This window comes from Nycticebus coucang, chromosome 1 (assembly GCF_027406575.1).
Source record: "Nycticebus coucang isolate mNycCou1 chromosome 1, mNycCou1.pri, whole genome shotgun sequence".
NCBI classification, from domain to species: domain Eukaryota; kingdom Metazoa; phylum Chordata; class Mammalia; order Primates; family Lorisidae; genus Nycticebus; species Nycticebus coucang.
The window spans coordinates 74,124,448-74,137,781 of record NC_069780.1 but is presented as its reverse complement, the minus strand read 5'-3'; the positions used below and the strand labels follow the sequence as shown (position 1 = coordinate 74,137,781).

General features: G+C 40.1%; 1 protein-coding gene across 1 annotated transcript in view; it reads left to right on the top strand.

Moving 5' to 3' along the window:
- The window catches only part of NR3C2 (nuclear receptor subfamily 3 group C member 2), a 365,145-nt gene that overhangs the window by 263,113 nt on the left and 88,698 nt on the right, over window positions 1–13,334 (top strand). The gene's annotated exons all lie outside the window — the stretch shown is intronic.

Below are 13,334 nucleotides of genomic sequence, written 5' to 3'. Positions count from 1 at the left end.
CCGTGTGACACCACAGCACTCTACCAAGGGCAATAAAGTGAGACTCTGTCTCTACAAAAAAAAAAAAGTTAAACCACTTTAAACTGTTACAGAGGCTCATCTAAGAAGGGAAGAGGTAATATACTAGACCCAAATGCAAAAGTTTATAGTATCCAGAGATGGGAAGAACCAGCATCCTAAATGTATAAGTTTTCCCCTAGTTAATAAACAAATATAACTTAATCCTAAGAAAAATTCCAATTCAGTATTCTTTTTTTTTTTTTTTTTGTAGAGTCTCACTTTCTGGCCCTCGGTAGAGTGCCGTGGCCTCACACAGCTCACAGCAACCTCCAACTCCTGGGCTTAAGCGATTCTCTTGCCTCAGCCTCCCGAGTAGCTGGGACTACAGGCACCCGCCGCAACGCCCGGCTATTTTTTGGTTGCAGTTTGGCCGGGGCCGGGTTTGAACCCGCCACCCTTGGTATATGGGGACGGCGCCTTACCGACTGAGCAACAGGCGCTGCCCTCCAATTCAGTATTCTAAGTTCCTAAAAAAGAGCCAGAAAAATTCTGGAAAAGAAATAATGAGGAACTAGCCCTGCCAGATAGGACAACATGTTGTACAACTATGGTAATTAGAATAGTCTATAGTATTTGCTTATTGATTATCAGATCAACATAAAGTCAAGAAATAGATTCAATAATGTGAGAATTTTGCACATACTAAAGCTGGCATCTCAGATCAATGGGGAAAGAATAAATTATTCAATAAGAAGTATTATGTCAGCTGGATAACCATCTGGGAAACAAGAAAGTTGAATGCCAACTCTTACTATACACTATCCTGGTGCCTCAAAGATTTAAATTTTGAAAAATAACCACAGAGATACTAAAAAAAAAAAAATTAAAAAGAATGAGTTTCTTTTTATACTCTGCAAGGAGGGAAAACCTTCCTAAGTCCTATCTGTGGGTTTCACATCTGCAAACTCAACCAACCATAGTTTGAAAATACTTGGGGGAAAAAGGTAATAAAAAATAACAATATAGCGTGGCACCTGTGGCTCAGTGGGTAGGGCGCCAGCCCCATATACCAAGGGTGACAGGTTTGAACCCGGCTCTGGCCAAACTGCAACAGAAAAATATACCTGGGTGTTGTGACAGGCGCCTGTAGTCCTAGGTACTCGGGAGGCTAAGGCAAAAGAATCGCCAAAGCCCAGGAACTGGAGGTTGCTGTAAGCTGTGATGCCACAGCACTCTACAGAGGGCAACAAAGTAAGACTCTGTCTCAAAAAAAAAAATGTAGCAACTATTTATACAGCATTTACATTGTATTAGGTATTACATAATCAAGAGGTGATGTACATAGGAGATGTGTGTAGGTTAATATGCAAATACCATGTTTTTATGGGGCTTGAGCATTTCTGGATTTTGATATCCTCAAAAAAACTCCTGGAACCAGTGCCCTGTGGACAAATTCCAAGGGATGAGTATATGAAATAAACTCAGAAGCAATAAAAGCAAAAGATTGAGAAAATCAACACAGTTTACAAATCAATTTTTATTGCCAAGGCAAATAATATGAAACTAGAGGAAATACATACATCTTACAGACAAATGGTTTTTCCGTTTTCCTCATAGATACAAAGCCCTTGCAATTTCATAAGAGGAAAAAAACAACTCATTAGAAAAACAGGTAAAGGATATGAGCAGAAAAACCACAGATAAATGAAATACAGTTGGTTCTTAAAAGACATGAAAAGATTCTAAATTTCACAATAGAAATGCAAATTAAAATGCAACAATATATAATTTTTTACTGATTGACAAGGATAAAACATTTTTATGACATTGATGAGACTGTAGAAATAAAGTCAAACTCATTGGTGAGTTCATGCATTTTAGGTGGGAGTATAAATTAGTACATCCCCAATGGTGAGCAATGTAGCTGTTTCAATGAAAAGTTAAAAGGCAGATACCCTTTGACTCAATTCCACTTTTAGGAATATATTTTAAGTATATTTTTGCAATGTAAGAAAAGATACATGCATAAAATATTCATTGGAGCATTGTTAAGTATCAGAAATACATTAAATATTCATCTGTTCAGGATTAATTAAATAAATTACAGAATACTTCAGGCATTAATAAAAATAGAGCTTTGTGTGCATGGCAATGGACCAATCTCCCAAATATTGTTTAGCAAAAATATCAGCTTGCTAAATAATATCTTTTGTATACTGATTGTATGTAAGTTATATATCTGTTTTAGAGAAAATAACATACTGTGTAGGACATTTCTGAATGATATACAACAGTGGTTCTCAGCCTTCCTAGTGCAGCGACCCTTTAATACAGGTCCTGTGGGTCGTGAGGTTGAGAACCGCTGATATAGACAAGGTACTGGCCGTTGTTTGAACAGAAAGGATTTGGGTAGCTGGAAAACAAGGCTAGGATGAGAGTCAGTTGTCACCATGTATCCTCCTGCGCTTTTGAATTTTGTGTTGTGCCCCAGGCATATATTGTATACACCTACTATCTATTTAAAAGAAATAAGATAATTCAAAAACTTAATCCCATGAGACTACATTCTTGGCTTTGATGAATGAGTTCAGTGGCTGGCTGGTCAGGACAAGGGAGTAAACATGGCTGCCCGAAGTACAGAGAAATTCTTGGAAGTCAAGAGGAGGGTGAGCGTGGCCTGGAAAGACTGCTAATGGGGGGGGGGGGGGCCGTGTGTTAAATAACAGGAGGAGAGGTCCCCACTAGTGAAGAGAACTCCAAGGAACCAGACTGCATAGGGCGGGTATGTGGGGGGAACCTGTGTTGTGCTACTCACTGACCTTCAACCTGATCAGGTCACCCCCCTTCTCTGTGCCCTGATTTCCTTACCTTCACCTTGCATGGTCAGCATTACTGCCTCTGGGGCTGTGGTGAGGACTGAGTGAATGTAGGGCAGAAAGACCTCATGGGAACCAAGTTGGTTGGTGGTGGTAAAGCTCGCTGCAGCTTCCATGACGCATTCATGCATTATCTCATTTCATTATGCTGATCCTCTGAGTCCCCAGGAAAGGCATATGGCCCCATGTTTTGGTGGTGGTGGCCTCTGGTGCCCAGAGAACTTAAATACCTTGCCCAGGCACCGAGACAATGGCACTTGGTCCCAGGCTTCTGTGCTCCTGGTCTGGGGTTCTGCTTGGCCCTTTGCTGTCCAAAACATCACAGACGTGGCTCAGAAGACCACTTACTATAGCATGCGAGTAAGGATCAGGAAAGATTATTAATAATTTAATATTGGTTGTAATGTGAACTCAGTCTATCTTGTAAAATCATCTGAATTTTTAAAAAAATCACATGCGAGGAAAATATGTTTTAAAGTATCTATAATTTTATGTTACTTTATAAATGTACAGTATATAACATGTAAATATTACTATAAACGTGTATCAGATACAGTGATATTGTACTCTATAATACATAGTTACTATTGGTTACTATAAAATAATAAGAAAATACTGTACTTATAATTTACTTATCTCAAAGGATGTTTTAAGGATTGACCAAGGTTAAACTAATTAACCTTTAAAACTGGGTTTCTCAGCCTCTGCAGAGTTGACATTTGATCCAGATGGTTCTTGGTTGTAGAGGACTGCCTCGCGCGTGGCAGAATGCTGATCAGCGTCCTTGCTGGTTGTCAACAACGTGCTACTCTCCCCTAGTTGTGACAACTAACAGTGTCCCCAAACTTTGCTGAATGTTCCCAGGGGGCATTGAGACCCATTGACTTAGCAATAATAGTAAACAATAGCAAAAATTAAGGGTTAGACATTATTTTCTGCTGGATAATACATTCCATCAAAGGAAGAATTTTTGTTCGTTTTTTTCCATTGCTTTATCCCCAATGACTAGAACAGTGCTTGGTACAAAGTAGGTGTTTACTGGCTATTTGTTGAATAAATGTATCTACAGCTGACATTTTTGAGGGCTTGCTGTGTTCTTAGCACTCTGCTAAGCCTAGATCTGTGTCAGCCCATGTAAGCCTCATACGCAACACTATGAGATACATACTCTTCATATGTCCATTGAACAAGCGAGTTAATGGGGGCAAAGGAAGGTTTAAAAGCTGGCTCACAGACACAAAGCCAGGAAGTAGCAAAGCCAGAACCCAGGTCTCTCTTCCTGGTACCAAATGCCATGCCCAGCCTCGCTCTGCTGTACAGAGCAGGTCCAGTGTAGCCAGACAGGCTCAGCTGCTCCATCAAAGGCAGCCGTGGTACACGGGTGTTTACTCACACCACCTACAATTACCTGTAAGCAAGATCTGGCATAGGACACTATACAAAATTCACATCGTTTATTATTGGCTTCTGTATATACAGGATAGACTTTGTGGGTTTGGGTAAAAAAAAAAAAAAAGTTACTAGAGAGAGGTCACGTTGAATTTGTGGTCATTGAAAGTAGTGAGTCAAAATTAGGCAGAATGAAAATTGATGCCTATGAAAGTGGCATTTTTTTTTAGGCTCAGGTTATAATTTAACAACTTATGGCTCATGAATTAAATAATTAACTGTTACTAGTTGTTCAGTTGTGGTAATGTGCATTGTAATACTGTCCCTTTATAATTTCCTTCAAAGCCTTGTTTTTCATTTCAGTTTGGGAACAAGAAACGCAACCTTTAATGTAAAGCAAGTCCTAAAATTAAAAAAAAAAATGGCATTAAATTAGAACCTTACTATGCATGTTTCAGTCTCTCTCACGTTCCTAGCAGAGCAGGACTGTCTCATTTCTTTTTACCCACTCTCTCCCCCCAAGACCTCTTTTCGGAGCCAAAGCAGATAGCAAGGTAGTGTAATACTTGGAAGACCTTTTCTTTTTCTTCCTATCCTTTTGGTTGGCTAACATGCCCATCCTGTGTCCCTAAACCCTTGTCCCTCAGCAGGTAGAGGGAGGGAAGGCAGAGTGTGTAGATTTGTACCGAAGCCATAAAATGTGCCTCTTCTCCTTTCCCCTCCCTCCTTCCTGCCACAAGTCGGATTCCTTTTCTTTAAAATCCAGCTGGGATGTAGGCTGCGTGCAATAGAAAATACTGCAGAAGATGTGACAGTGTCAGCAGAGAAATTGAAAGGAAAATAACTGCTCTTTGGTCCCAAGCTGAGCCTGCCATTCTTGCTGTCGTTCCATTAGTGGATCTAAAAGTGGGGTGATTCTGTATACGTGAGAACTGGCTGCTTTGTATAGCTGTCTCTACGTGAAGTAATCTTAATCGCTTCCTTTTTACCTCCAGTATTCTGATCAGAGTTTCTCCTGTAGATGTAAAGCTGTCTATAAAGCCCAGCACTGAAGTTAACTGGTCCTTAGACCAAGAATGTCCCTTCGCAGTGCCCCTCTCTTGGCTGCACGCTGGTCACAGAACACAGGCGGGCCGCCGTCTTAGTGGTTTCTTTTCCAGTCCTCCCATTTCACAGATGAGGAATTTGGAGTCCAAGATGGTTTCATTAGAGACCTGAAAAATGCAGCCTAAGGATCCTAACCCAGTCATCTTTCTACCTTCAAAACTACCCCCCTTGTTTCATTTTTCTTTAGTTATGCTAAGAAGCCCACTTTCACATTTCATTAATGAAGGCTTTAAAAAAGGCTTACTTCCTATAGCTTAAAAAATTTAGACTTTACAAGCCACAACATATTTCTAAACTTGGTTTCTACTCCTAGTTCCAATTTACTTCCAACAAGTATCTGTAGCTTTCTCTAATCCCAGGAATCACTTTATTCAGTGTAACCAGAACCATTAAAGGCAACCGTATTGGGTCCATCTTTTGCTCTTGGAATGGGACTTATCACATGAAAATGATGTCAGATGTGGGAGGGACAGGCAAAAACAGACATTGCTGTCACTTTCGGGGCAGGGAGTGGAGAGAAGGCAGCTCAGTGAAAAGGGAAGGGAAACATAACACTAATACTGAAGATGGTTCAAAGAAATAAATGCTCTTGGTATCACTGGTAAGAATGGAGCACAGCAAAGAAAATAATTAAATTAAAACTCATCCACACTAGCCGGGTGTTGTGGCGGGTGCCTGTAGTCCCAGCTACTCGGGAGGCTGAGGCAGGAGAATCACCTAGGCCCAGGAGTTGGAGGTTGCTGTGAGCTGTGTGATGCCATGGCACTCTACCGAGGGCGATAAAGTGAAACTCTGCCTCTACAAAAAAAAAAAAAAAAAAAAAACTCATCCACACAATGCAAAAATTAATGAGCCAGTAAAATTGTGGCTATGAACATTTTATAACAGTATAGAATTCTTTCTGGAAAAAAGCAACTAATGAAGGAAAATTAGCATGCAAATGATTTAGGTTACTTACTCTGCTGTTATGACTATAGCTTGAAAAGTTTTACGTGGGTCAAGAGATGAGGAGGGAATTTTAGAACACCAAAAATGGTTTGTTAGTGAAGTAAGATTATGGCTACATATTTTTCTTATCTCTTCTAGTTTATTAATAGCACAGGCATGTTTTATAATAAAATTGAAATAAAATAGATCTCAGATTTTGAATGAGAGAGGAAGCATGAGACTAATAATGCTACTAGGCAGAAAAGGTAAAGAATAAGACACACAGATAGCCAGTGGAATGACCTCTGAACAGAAAGGAAAAAAGAAAAAAAGAGCCATCTCTAAGTCACCTCTAGGAAATACTTTAAAAAACGAAGTAGAGAAATAAGGGGGGCTGGGGGAGTGAGACCCAGAAACCAGGCTGGAGATGCCTGGCTCAGGCCTGGAATCCCAGCACTCGGGGAGGTTGAGGCAGGAGGATCGCTGAGGCCGGGAGTTTGAGGTTGCTGTGAGCTATGATGATGCCACTGTGCTCTACCCAGGGTGATGGAGAGAGACTTAAAAAAAAAAAAAAAAGCCCAGGGACCAAAGAATTATAGGATCATGACCGACACACCAAACCCATAGAAAAAGGTATTTTTGACATGAGAGGAAAATTGGTTTTACCTGCCAGCAACTTTCTGCAACTAGTTGGCATGGTCACTTGCAAAACTCACTCGCAGTGTAGGTCTGGTGAGAGAAATTATAGAATCAACGCCAATAGGTTTAATATCTGCAATCAAATAAGGAAAACAGTTTTTATGTCTTTAAGGGTCTTCTGAGGCAGGATATGCAGTTGTTGTAGAAGTTTAGAAAGCCCAAGCATGTGGAGTTTTAGGAAAGAGACGCCATTTCTCAGATTTTTTTCTTTCCATTCCTCTTGGTTGTAGACAGTACGAGTTTCAATAGGACTTTTAAACAGTAAAGTTAAGGGAGAAATACCATATTTTTATAAATCAACAAAAGTATGTTTTTTGAATCTTCCTCTTTGTATCTTCATAGTGATGTAACTGTTGAACTAAATAACTGGAATTCTTAACCTGTAAAATTTCGTGAAGAAAAGTTCAAGATTGGTTTGAAAGCACATAGAATTTCAAGAAATTCACCGTCTCTTCAACTGTGGGACTTGTTGATTTTGAGTGTGTGATTATCATTTGCAATCAACATGAATAATACATTTAATTTGTATTAGTTTCCTTCAAAACTCTAATTAAATTGGTAGTTTATGACTGAAGACATCGTAGAACAGAAGCAATATAGGCATTAAATGCAAAAGTTCGTCTGTCTCCAGAAATATGCTCACACAAGGAGGTTACTTTTCTTGAGTACTTTTAAATATAAAACTCAAGCATGTTGGAAAAATTCTGCTTGGGTGTACAGATGCCCTCTGTTAACAGAGCTTCCATTTTTCTTTTAACCTTTTTATTGCAGTCTGTCCTGGTAGGTTTCATCCCAGTCTTCCTTAAAGGGCCTGAAACTCGGTGTTGATCATTTATCCTTAATGGTCTCAAGAGACTAGAGTTCCAGCTGTCCTATCTCTTTCCAAGTATCATTCTTTGTTGTTTTTTGTTTTTTGTTTTTTTCTTAAGAAACACATATATTTACATTGTAGACCTGGGATACACTTATGAAGGTAGGAGCTGCTCAAATCAAGCTGAGTGCCACCCGATCTGGGAATGCCCCCTCTTAGAGCCCGCACTTCAGACAGAAGATGAGCTGTTTCCAGCTAGAGCGGGATCGGAAAGTCCACTCTGAAATGAAGTCCTCTCTTGTCATCCTCCTCCTCCCCAGTCTTCTTCCTTTGGGGCCAAGTCCCATCCTATGACTCGTTAAGAGGGCTTCCCTCTTTAATTCTCTGTGAGGCTCCTGGCATGATCCAGGCCGTGGGGAGGGCTCTTCAGCTTGGGGGCAGACAGGTGCTGCGACTCACAGTGCCCATTCTCAGAGGCCTTGCGTGTGAGTTTATCCTTTGTGCCCTCCTTCTGGCTCCTCTTGTGCTCAATAATCTACTCAAGTTGGTACCTGGCATATTCTGGCTTGGTGGTTAGTGGGACAGCAGGCAGGCATAGCTACACCAAGGACATCAGACATCATGTAGGGGCGCAGCCAACCAAGGGAGTGCTTCCCAGGCTGTAGTGGGTTGCTTATGGCAGAAGAGAAGTCTATCCACCTCGAAAGGGAAATCCGTAGAAAGCAACTTACACAGGCTCTCAGGGGCACAAGGGAAATTCTTTAGCTGCACACTTTAAACTTCCTTTATATTTAAGAATCAGGCCAAGCCTGTGGCTCCCGTGTGTAATCCCAGCACTCTGGGAAGACAAGGCAGGAGGATCTCTGACAGCCAGGAATTCAAGGCTGCCCAAGTATCATTCTTGATTCCCAGTTCTCTTCAGGCCAGAACCCCCGCAGCCTCCTACTTTCACATTCTCACTGGTGTTCTCTGTAATACACGACTGTTTTCTAACTCTGTCAAAGTAGGAGTGGAGGGTTTTGTTTTTGGTTTTTCTTCATGGCACCTTACCCTACTGGTACACTGTTTTGGGTCATCTCAGATGATGGAGTTTTATTATCAGAATATTAATAATTGTACGCTGAGTGTGAAGTAATGGAATGTCATTCAGGATGGAACAGGCTTTCGATGCTAGGACTTTTCTTTTTAATTGTTCTTTGTCTTTTCACCTGCTGCTGTCTACTGTTTCCGCTCCACCTAATTCTCTCCACCCTGCCTTTTCCCGTCTGATCACTCATGGTCTCATTCCACATTTCTACTCCATGCCTTGTCTCGGCCAGTCCCTCAGCTTGATTGTCACCTAAGTGTCCTGCATTCAGAATTCCCATGAAAGGGTCCACATCACTTGGTCGGTCACTGTCCAGAACAGAGCTTCTAATTGGGACTATAGACAAATGTCTGCCTCTGCCTCCCCTTCCTTACCCAGGTCAGTATGGTCAGAATACAGGGCCTGTGGTAGAAAGCTTACTGACCTATGACGAGAAATAGGTTGTCCCCGTTCTTTAGAAAGGAGCTGAGAGTATAGTAATCATTGCCTACTCGACACATCTCCAGTACAGACTCACAACAATGAATCATCTGCTAATTGCAGAATATCCCTAAAATCATGGCAATTTTCCCAACAATATATAAGTTGTATTTACATGTTTTAAGTTATCTGTATATTTAAAGCGAAAACGTATTAATTTTTTTTTTTTTTTTTTTTTTTGGCTGGGGCTGGGTTATGAACCCACCACCTCCAGTATATGGGGCTGGCACCCTACTCCTTTGAGCCACAGGCGCCGCCCAACGTATTAATTTTTTAATAAGCAGATTGACAAAGCAAAATAATAGCTTTTTGTGTTTCTCAGAACAGAACTACTGAAGGACTTAACGTTTCTTGATATAGCTACTTTGAAAACATATGAGCCAAAACGAAACAAAAGCATAAATAAAGCAAATCTTAAGCTTTATTTTTTTAAAGTTAATCAGTTAAGGTGTAATGTGTAATTAATTCTTTTGCAAAACATTTCTCTTTAGCTGAAGTGTTCTCTGTCCTTAAACACCAGCACTGACCCCGGGTCCTGAGCTGAGGGGGTGGTTTCTGGGTTCAGGGATAAGTAGGAGGGGAGGGATGTGGAGAACAAAGCAGCTATGACCAAGGGTCATAGGTTTGGAAAGGAACCATCAGTCATTCTAGGCACAGTGCCCATCCGCTCTCGGAGGATTCACCTGTGTCGTCTGCCTCAGACCTTGATTCTGCAAAGTTGTAGTCACTGAATTCATTTACTTTCAATTAATAGGTATGTCCATTGAGAAATATAACAATCTTTTTCTTATTTGAAGTCTTGTAGGCTTTCTGAATAAACATCTTCTCTTCCCATCTTTACTCAGAAATAAATACCTGTGAAGATGGAAAAGCTTTCTATGTTATAATTGAGGTCTCTTCTCATCGCTAGAATGTACAGAAAACCATTCAACTAACTCTCCTTTGGCTAATGGTCCTTCATTGCGAAGTGTGTGTGATATTTACTGCCATTAGTATCTTTACAGGCGATAATTTTTCTGGACAGATAATATACAATGCCTTATACCTTTAAAGGCAAACTCAGTTCTAACCTATTTTAAAACTATTGACTTGCCAAATTATAAAATACGTACTCATTATCATGATTAATAAAGGAAAGTAAAAGTTCTTTGTAATAAATTGGGGAAGTAAAGATGGAGTAACAGTCAAGATGTTTGCTGAGCACTTTACTTGCTGATTTAAAAATAATGATTTACAGTTTGACAGCAAGGTTTTCAAAAGCTGAACTAGCAGAGCAAATAAAAAGTGGTTTCATCGGAATGGGCTGCTTCCTTATTTTGAAAGGAAGCTCTGGCAACAATGTAAAGGCAACTCCTGATTTAGGTCACATAAATAAGAAACTCCAAAAAGGAATTGCTCTGTGTTCCTGCTTCAGTGTTTGTTCTGAGAGTACAATGATGTGAAATATTTTCAAACAGCAATGCAAAGAAGCATTTATTCTGTCAGATAATTATATTAAGATTAATTGTATAGGAGGAGATCATAGTGTTTAAAAAGTATGTCTCTGATGTCAAGTCATTCCACAAATATTTATCCCATACCTCTGATAAGCCAGACATCCAGGCAGTAATACAAAGGTGCTAAAAAGAAGGTAAACACTGCTCTTTCTTTCAATGAGGTCATCTTTAAGGATGAAGAAATTTATTGTAGGCCTAATACACATTGGAAATTTAGCAAAAGGGTGCTTTAAGAACACCCTTAGTCTTGGCAGTGGCCCACATCTCTAGGGTTCTTTGTCTTTATTTCAGAGCAGCATCAGCAACTCCTTGATGTTTATTTATTGAAACAAGGTGGAGATATCTCAGAATGGCCTCTTGTGACTCTGTCCCTCAGTATTTTGTTTGGTTCATCCCGATGCCCCTCTTGGGCAGCCATCCCAGCAGATGCCCCTGTGGTGTCTACTGATGCCTGCGTGCATGTTGTCTGGAAAGGAGCGGCATCTTCTGCATCCTGGAAATCTGGCAGAAGGCACCAGTTCCTTCTTAACTGCAGATCATCCTGCTTTCATCTACAGTGGGAATTTCAGCTGCTTTCTGAACTCGGATTATGAAAATCAGCCCTATGAATTCTTAACTAAAAAAATTGAATCCAACTTTTCTATAAAGATTTCTCAAAACCTCTTAGAGTTTTGTTTTGTTTTGTTTTTTATGTCATTTCTCATCTAAGGACAATTAAGACAGCTCTGGATAGTATCCCGAGGACACAGCCTTGCTGCATTTCTTGTAGCTCCTAGCTCAGACACTAGAGATGGCTGTGAGACGGAAGGTGGCGCTGCGGCAGCCTCTTTTGGTGGCTGACTTTCTTCCCCGTCTCTTCAGTTCTTGAACTGCCTTGACACGTTAGTGTTTCCTCTGGGACCTCTTCAGACCTGATCTTCAGCAACCACCAGAGAAACTCGGGGACTAGCTTTTACGAACAACTAAAAATTTCTAAAAGTTCCTGAAGATTTTTTTAGTGCAAAGCATTTTTACTCTGCAAACCAAGCCATTCTTACTTCTAGAATTAGACTAATTCACAAAGGAAAATTCAAACAGTTTCATCTTATTTGCTATTTACATATGGAGGCAAAAAATACACCACAAAAACAAAAGAATAAAGAGATTTTATGTTATTAACATCTATTAAATATTAATTAGCTTGCTGTATACATGTGTATGATACACACAGTATCCTAAAAGTCACTGCACATACATAGAAAAATTATAACAACAGATATTTTAGAATGAGTTTGCCATGAGTGGGAGAAAGACTTTGTTTAAAAAAAAGATAGTGATTGTAGAAAGAGGTGGCCAACACATAGAGAGTGCATTGTATTATAAAATTTTGTAATGAATATTTTATAAATAAAGGTATATTGCGCTATAATTTCCCATTTTCCCATATTAATGGTGACTTTTGGGACACCTCGTGTATTTAAAGCAAAAAAATTAAATCTTATGACATGAAAACAACTATTTCATCTGTATATACTCAGATTTTTAGATAAATGAAGTTAAGTAAGATTAGAAAATTTAAACCAAATCAAAAAGATGACCTGGAGGAATGCTAGGAAGACTAAATAATTAAGCCTTCCCTTTGGACAGTTGTCATTGCATGTCAGAATAACCTGTCAAGTCTTTGTTTTAAACATACTCCCCCATACTCTGCTCCGAGAGGTTTTCGTGCAGCAAATCTGGATAAAATATCGGCATCCTTACCTTTATAAACTCTGTGGGCTGTGCATCTGTTCTCTAGAGCTGGGGACCACTGTCCAGATGCTGACATTAGCAATATTTTTCTTAGGATAAGAAAACCATTTAATTTTTTTCCCTAGTGTTACTTTGGCGGGTTTTTGGTTTGTTTGTTTATTTCCCCTCAAGAAAATTGCTGACCAGCATTCTGTAAATAGCTCTTCACTGGGAGAATTCCTTGAAAATGATGTTCCATGTTAATATATTTTCAATTTTCTTGCCAACCCTAAGGGACGTGTTAGTTCTTAGAGTGTTGACTTTACTAGTTTTGTGTCTCAGTAAGCACTACACTTTAATCTATTTGATAAGCTGTACATTGAAATACCACGAACATTCAGGTCAGAGGGTTCAAAACTCAAGGGAAGATGAGCATTGGAACAATGTCCCTACCTTTCTGTATCAGGGAGTTAAGAGTAGGGAACAATCTCAGGAGGAAGATGTGGGGGAGAAGGATGGGTTCGAGGAGAAGGAACCCATGTGGAAATGCCACCAGCTGAAGTGTCACCTCACTTCCATTCTTCTGTCCCCAACCCCGATCCAGGACACACACAGATGTTTGCACCTACTGGGGAGAGGCAGAACACAGAGAAGGGAGCCAATTGCACCCTGTCTGCCACACTTTGAGCCCCAGGCTCCTGCCCTCTCCTGTGTCCGTGGTCAGCGGAGTCAGAGGGAATGAATGTCTGTGC